Raw genomic sequence first — 7,892 nt, forward strand, 5'->3', positions numbered from 1 at the left:
TTACTTTGGCTATTCAGGGCCTTTTGTGGTTCCATGTGAATTTTAGGATGGCTTGTTCTAGTTTTGAGAAGAATGCTGATGCAATTTTGATTGGGATTGCATTGAATGTGTAGATAGCTTTGGGTAGTATTGACCTTTTAACAATATTTATTCTTTCAATCCATGAGCACGGAATGTTTTTCCATTTCTTTATATCTTCTTCAATTTCCTTCATAAGCTTTCTATACTTTTCAGCATACAGATCTTTTACATCTTTGGTTAGGTTTATTCCTAGGTATGTTATGCTTCTTGGTGCAATTGTGAATGGGATCAGTTTCTTTATTTGTCTTTCTGTTGCTTCATTATTAGTGTATAAGAATGCAACTGATTTCTGTACATTGATTTTGTACCCTGTGACTGCTGAATTCATGTATCAGTTCTAGCAGACTTTTTGTGGATTCTGTCAGGTTTTCCATGTATAATAACATGTCATCTGCAAAAAGTGAAAGCTTGACTTCATCTTTGCCAATTTTGATGCCTTTGATTTCCTTTTGTTGTCTGATTGCTGATGCTAGCACTTCCAACACTATGTTAAACAACAGCGGTGAGAGTGGTCAACCTTGTCGTGTTACTGATCTCAGGGATAAAGCTCTCAGTTTTTCCTCCATTGAGGATGATAGTAGCTATGGGCTTTTCATAAAGGGCTTTGATGATGTTTAAGTATGTTCCTTTTATCCCGAAGTTCATGAGGGTTTTTATTAAGAAGTGATGTTGAATTATGTCAAATGCTTTTTCTGCAATGATTGACAGGATCATATGGTTCTTATCGTTTCTTTTATTAATGTGATGTATCACATTGATTGATTTGTGAATGTTGAACCAGCCCTGCATCCCAGGAATGAATCCCACTTCATCATGATGAATAATTATTTTTATAAGCTGTTGAATTCGATTTGCTAGTATCTTATTGAGAATTTTTGCATCCATATTCATCAGGCATATTGGCCTCTAGGTCTCTTTTTTTTACTGGGTCTCTGTCTCCTTTAGGAATTAAAGTAATGATGGCTTCATAGAATGAGTCTGGAAGTTTTCCTTCCCTTTCTATTTTTTGGAATAGCCTGAGAAGGATAGGGATTATCTCTGCTTTAAACATCTGGTAGAACTCCCCTGGGAAGCCATGTGGTCCTGGACTCTTATTTGTTGGGAGATTTTTGATGACTGCTTCAGTTTCTTCGCTGGTTATGGGTCTGTTCAAGCATTCTATTTCCTCCTGATTGAGTTTTGGAAGAGTGTGGGTGTTTAGGAATTTGTCCATTTCTTCCAGGTTGTCCAATTTGTTGGCATATAATTTTTCATATTATTTTTCAATTATTTTCATAATTATTATTTCAATATATTATTTTAAATTATTTTCATATTATTTTTCATATAATTTTTCAATTATTCCCTGATAATTGCTTGTATTTCCGAGGGATTGGTTGTAATAAGTCCATTTTGATTCATGATTTCATCTATTTGGTCCTCTCCCTTTTCTTTTTGAGAAACATGGCTAGAGGTTTATCAATTTTGTTTATTTTTTCAAAAAACCAACTCTTGGATTCATTGATCTTCTCACAGTTGTTTAGATTCTATATTGTTTATTTCTGCTCTGATCTTTATTATTTCTCTCCTTCTGCTGGGTTTAGGCTTGTTTGCTGTTCTGCTTCTATTTCCTTTAGGTGTGCTGTTAGGTTTTGTATTTGGGACTTTTCTTGTTTCTTGCAATAGGCCTGGATTGCAATGTATTTTCCTCTCAGGACTACCTTCACTGCATCCCAAAGCGTTTGGATTGTTGTATTTTCATTTCATTTGTTTCCATATATTTTTTAATTTCTTCTCTAATTGCCTGGTTGACCCATTCATTCTTTCGTAGGGTGTTCTTTAACCTCCATGCTTTTGGAAGTTTTCCAGACTTTTTCCTGTGGTTGATTTCAAGCTTCATAGCATTGTGGTCTGAAAGTATGCATGGTATGATTTCAATTCTTTTATACTTATGAAGGGCTGTTTTGTGACCCAGTATGTGATCTATCTTGGAGAATGTTCCATGTGCACTCGAGAAGAAAGTATATTCTGTTGCTTTGGGATGCAGAGTTCTGAATATATCTGTCAAGTCCATCTGATCCAATGTCTCATTCAGGGCCCTTGTTTCTTTATTGACCGTGTGTCTAGATGCTCTATCCATTTCTGTAAGTGGGGTGTTAAATTCCCCTGCAATTACCACATTCTTATCAATAAGGTTGCTTATGTTTGTGAGTAACTGTTTTATGTATTTGGGGGCTCCTGTATTCGGCACATAGACATTTATAATTGTTAGCTCTTCCTGATGGATAGACCCTGTGATTATTATATAATGCCCTTCTTCATCTCTTGTTACAGCCTTTAATTGAAAGTCTAGTTTGTCTGATAGAAGTATGGCTACTCCAGCTTTCTTTTGACTTCCAGTAGCATGATAAATAGTTCTCCATCCCCTCACTCTCAATCTGAAGGTGTCCTCTGGTCTAAAATGAGTCTCTTGTAGACAGCAAATAGATGGGTCTTGTTTTTTTTATCCATTCTGATACCCTATGTCTTTTGGTTGGCGCATTTAGTCCATTTACATTCAGTGTTATTATAGAAAGATATGGGTTTAGAGTCATTGTGATATCCGTAGGTTTCATGCTTGTAGCGATGTCTCTGGTACTTTGTCTCACAGGATTCCCCTTAGGATCTCTTGTAAGGCTGGTTTAGTGGTGACGAATTCCTTCAGTTTTTGTTTGGAAAGACCTTTATCTCTCCTTCGATTCTGAATGACAGACTTGCTGGATTAAGGATTCTCGACTGCATATTTTTTTCTGTTCATCACTTTGAAGATCTCCTGCCATTCCTTTCTGGTCTGCCAAGTTTCAGTAGAGAGATCGGTCACGAGTCTTATAGGTTTCCCTTTATAAGTTAGAGCACGTTTATCTCTAGCTGCTTTCAGAATTTTCTCTTTATCCTTGTATTTCCCAGTTTCACTATGATATGTTGTGCAGAAGATCGATTCAAGTTACATCTGAAGGGAGTTCTCTGTGCCTCTTGGATTTCAATGCCTTTTTCCTCCCCCAGATCTGGGAATTTCTCAGCTATGATGTCTTCAAGTACACCTTCAGCACCTTTCCCTCTCTCTTCCTCCTCTGGAATACCAATTATGTGTAGATTATTTCTCTTTAGTGCATCACTTAGTTCTCTAATTTTCCCCTCATACTCCTGGATTTTTTTATCTCTCTTTTTCTCTACTTCTTCTTTTTCTATAATTTTATCTTCTAGTTCACCTATTCTCTCCTCTGCCTCTTCAATCTGAGCCGTGGTTGTCTCCATTTTATTTTGCAGCTCATTGAAAGCCTTTTTTAGCTCCTCCTGGCTGTTCCTTAGTCCCTTGATCTCTGGAGCAATAGATTCTCTGTTGTCCTTTATACTGTTTTCAAGCCCAGCGATTAATTTTATGACTATTATTCTAAATTCACTTTCTGTTATATTATTAAATCATTTTTGAGCAGTTCGTTAGCTGTTGTTATTTCCTGGACACTTGTCTGAGGGAAATTCTTCCGATTCGTCATTTTGGATAGTCCCTGGAGTTGTGGAAAACTGCCAGACACTTTCCCTGTGCTGTCTTGAATAACTTGGTTGGTGGGCAGGGCCAAAGTTCAGACCTGATGTCTGCCCCCAGCCCACCTCTGGGGCCACAGTCAAACTGGTGTGTGCCTTCTCTTCCCCTCTCCTAGGGGCAGGATTCACTGTGGGGTGGTGTGACCCATCTGGGCTACTTGCACACAGCTAATCTGGCGTATTAGCTGGGGTGGATTGGCAAGGTGCACGGGGGCAGGAGGGGCAGGCTCAGCTGGCTTTTCCTTCGGAGATCCACTTCAGGAGGGTCCTTGCAGCACTGGGAGGGAGTCAGACCCACCGGAGGGATGGATCTTCGGAAGCACAGCATTGGGTGTTGCGCAGTGCAAGCAAGTTCCCTGGCAGGAACTGGTTCCCTTTTGGATTTGGGCTGGGGGATGGGAGAGGGAGATGGCGCTGGCGAGTGCCTTTTTCCCCCACCAAGCTGAGCTTTGTCATCTGGGGCTTAACAACTCTCCCTCCCGTTGTCCTCCAGCCCTCCCGCTCTCTGAGCAGAGCTGTTAACCTATAACCTTCCAGATGTCAAGTCCCACTTGCAGTCAGAACACACTCCATCCGGCTCCTCTGCTTTTGCCAGCTAGACTTGGGAACTCTGCTTGGCCGGCAGGCCGCCCCTCCACCCCGGCTCCCTCCCGCCAGTCCGTGGAGCGCACACTGCCTCGCCGCCCTTCCTACCTTCTTCTGTGGGCCTCTCATCTGCGCTTGGCTCTGGAGACTCCATTCTTCTAGTCTTATGGTGGTTTTCTGGGTTATTTAGGCATGTGTAGGTTGAATCTATGTGATCAGCAGGAGGCACGGTGAGCCCAGCATCCTCCTACGCCTCCATCTTCCCAGGATCCGTCTGTACCCCATTGTTTATAGCAGCACTTTTAACAATAGCGAAATTATGGAAAGAGCCTAAATGTCCATCAACTGATGATTCGATAAAGAAATTTTGGTTTATATACAGAATGAAATACTACTTGACAATGGGAAAGAATGAAATATGGCCTTTTGTAGCAACATGGATGGAACTGGAGATTGTTATGCTAAGTGAAATAAGTCACACAGAGAAAGACAGATACCATGTTTTCACTCTTATGTGGATCCTGAGAAACTTAAAAGAAGACCATGGGGGAAGGGAAGGAGAAAAAAAAAGAGGTTAGAGAGGGCAGGAGCCAAAACATAAGAGTCTCTTAAAAACTGAGAACAAACTGAGGGTTGATGGAAGGTGGGAGTGAGGGGAGGGTGGGTGATGAGTATTGAGGAGGGCACCTTTTGGGATGAGCACTGGGTGTTGTATGGAAACCAATTTGATTATAAATTTCATATTATAAAAAATAAAAAAAATAAACCTACAATAATAAACACAATGTGATATTGGTACAAGAATAAACAAGATATCAGTGGAATACAACAGAGAACCCCAAAATAGAGCCACACAAATATCGTCAACTGATCTTTGACTAAGATGCAAAGGCAATTAAATGGATAAAGGATACTCTTTTCAGTAAATGATGCTGGAATAACTGAACAACCACATGCAAAAAGAAATGAATCTAGACAAAGACCGTATTCCTGTCACAAATGTTAATTGAAAATTGATCACAGATATAGAAGTCAAACACAAACTGTAAAACTTCTGGAAGATAATGTAGAGAATCTAGGTAACCTTTGCTTTGGTGATGAGTTCCCCCCCCCCATATATTTTGTTTTAGTTTTAGAGATTCATACATTATTTCATCTTGGATTGAACAAGTATTTTATTTTACCTTTGTGAAAACAAAAGTTTCTGGACTTACCTGAGGTCACAAAGCATAGCAAGTAAGTGGGTAGTCAGATCTTAAACCAAATCTGTCTGATGCCCTTGTGATTACTTCTTAGATATAACACCAAATCATGGTCTAAGAAAGAAAAAATTGCTAAGTTGGACTTCATTAAAATTAAAACTTCTGTTCTGCAAAAGATTCTGTTAAGAGAATGTAAATTCAAGCCACAAACTGGAAGGAAATATTTGAAAAATACATATTAGATAAATGACTTGTACCCAAAGCACACAAAGAACAATTAAGATTCAACAACAAAAACAAAACAATTAAAAATGGCAAAATATATGAACAGAGGTACACATGCACATCTGACCTGGCCCTGGTTGTCTGAGTTTTTCCCACTACAGCCTTCCTCCTCCTAGCTACTACTGCCAGAATCCCACTTTATGGCTGTTGGCATGCCCCCCTCCCACTCCCCACCCCTCCCTGCTTTTCTCTCTTCCTCACTGTTTCCCCTTCTCCTGTCACTCCTGCTCCTCTCTGCTCTGCATGAAGACATCAGCCTGCACACCAAGGGTGCCCTTCCCCTGGATACAGTCACTTTCTACAAGGTCATTACCAAAAGTAAATTCATATTAGTGAACACCCAGTATCCCTATAGTGAGCAGCAGGACGAGTTCAAGAGTTTGGCTGAAAAGTCAGCCTCCAGTGTTGATCTCTTGGTGGCAGAGGTAGGGATCTCAGATAATGGTGATAAGCTGAATGTGGATCTGAGAAATACAATCTGGCAAAGTGAACTACTAAGTCTTCTACCTCTTCCAGGATGGGGACTTTGAGAAACCATCACCCTCACCATGGTGAGGCAGTTAAGGTTGGAACATCTAATGCTGGCTAAAAGGGCAAGGAGTCTGCCTAGGTATACCTGGTTGTCTACCTGCATATGGCACCCTTGCTGGGGAGTTTATCAGGGCCTCAGGCATGGAGGCCCAACCTTCCTTCTTTAAGCAGGGGCACGACAAACTCACAAGTGTGAAGGACATTGAGAAGTGGGCAGAGAAATACCCAAAGATCGTGGGGAAAGGCCTTAGACCAAGGTGAGGACTTCCCAGCAGTAGAAATGACCCAGATCACCAAGCTGATTGAGAAGAACAAGATGAGTGATGAGAAGAAGAAAAAGGTCCAAAAGAACTTTAAACGTCTTGATTGCCTTCCAGAAGAAGGGGGCCAAGAAGGAAGGGCTGTAAAAAGGCACTTCAGATTTACCAGGGTTTGGTGGGCATGGGGAGGGGAGAGTTACCCGCTGACTGTGAGACCCTTCTGGAATATAAGAGAGTGGTGGGAAAAGTAGCACTAATCCAGAAATCTGAGCATGCTTTGACATTGATACTGATGTGACCATGCTTGGGACATTACTATAGCCAATAGGTGTGCAGTGGTATCTCATTATTTTAATGACATATGATGTGGAACATCTTTCAATGCTTATGTATATGTATATTCCTTCTTTGGTGAGGTGTCTGTTCATATATATATTTTTCCCACTAAACCTAAAGTCTAAGTTTCTTACAAGCTAAATATACTTTTACCATACAATTCAGCAATCACACTCCTTATTTATTTAAATGAGTTGGAAAGTTATAGCCACACAAAACCCTGCACATTAATGCTTATAGAAACTTTATTCATCATTGCCCAAACTTGAAAGCAACCAAGATATCATTTAATAGATAAATGGATAGCTCTGCTACATGTGTACAATGGTGTATTATTCAGCAATAAAAAGAAATGAGATCAATCATGAAAAGACATGGAGGAAACTTAAATGGAAATGGAAGAAGCTAATCTGAAAGGCTACATACCATAGGATTCCATGCATATGACGTTCAGCAAAAGGCAAAACTGAAACAGACAGTAAAAAGAGTAATGATTGCCATCAGTTCAGAAAAAGGGAGGGGGGATGAATATATCAAGGTCAAGAGAGTTTTAAAACAATGAAATTCTTCTGTATGATACTGCAGTGGTAGATACATGACATTATGTATTTTTCTTTATTTTAATGTTTATTTATTTTGAGAGAGAGAGAGAACATGAGCAAGGGAGGGGGAGAGAGAGACGGAGAGAGAATCCCAAGCCGGCTCTATGCTGTCAGTGCAGAGCCCAATTTAGGCTCAGTCCCATGAACCATGAGATCATGACCTGAGCTGAAATCAAGAGTCAGACGAACTGACTGAGCCATCCAGGTACCCCTTATTTTTCAAAATCCATAGAATGTTCAACTGAAAGAGTGAACCCTTATGTAAACTATGGACTTTAGTTAATAGTGACATATCAATATTGTTTCTCAATTGTAAAATCTGCACCACTAATACAAGATGTTACTAATAGAGGAAAACTGTGGCATAAGGAGAGGAAAGAATGGCAGTATATGGCAATTCACTGTACTTAACTCCAATTTTTCTCTAAATCCAAAAACTTCTCTTAAAA

General features: G+C 40.0%; 1 pseudogene; it reads left to right on the forward strand.

Moving 5' to 3' along the window:
- Positions 1-5,902: 5,902 nt before the first annotated feature.
- On the forward strand, positions 5,903-6,652 carry LOC122477818 (annotated as a pseudogene).
- The last annotated feature ends 1,240 nt before the right edge of the window (positions 6,653-7,892 follow it).

Source organism: Prionailurus bengalensis, chromosome X (genome assembly GCF_016509475.1).
Source record: "Prionailurus bengalensis isolate Pbe53 chromosome X, Fcat_Pben_1.1_paternal_pri, whole genome shotgun sequence".
Lineage (NCBI taxonomy): Eukaryota > Metazoa > Chordata > Mammalia > Carnivora > Felidae > Prionailurus > Prionailurus bengalensis.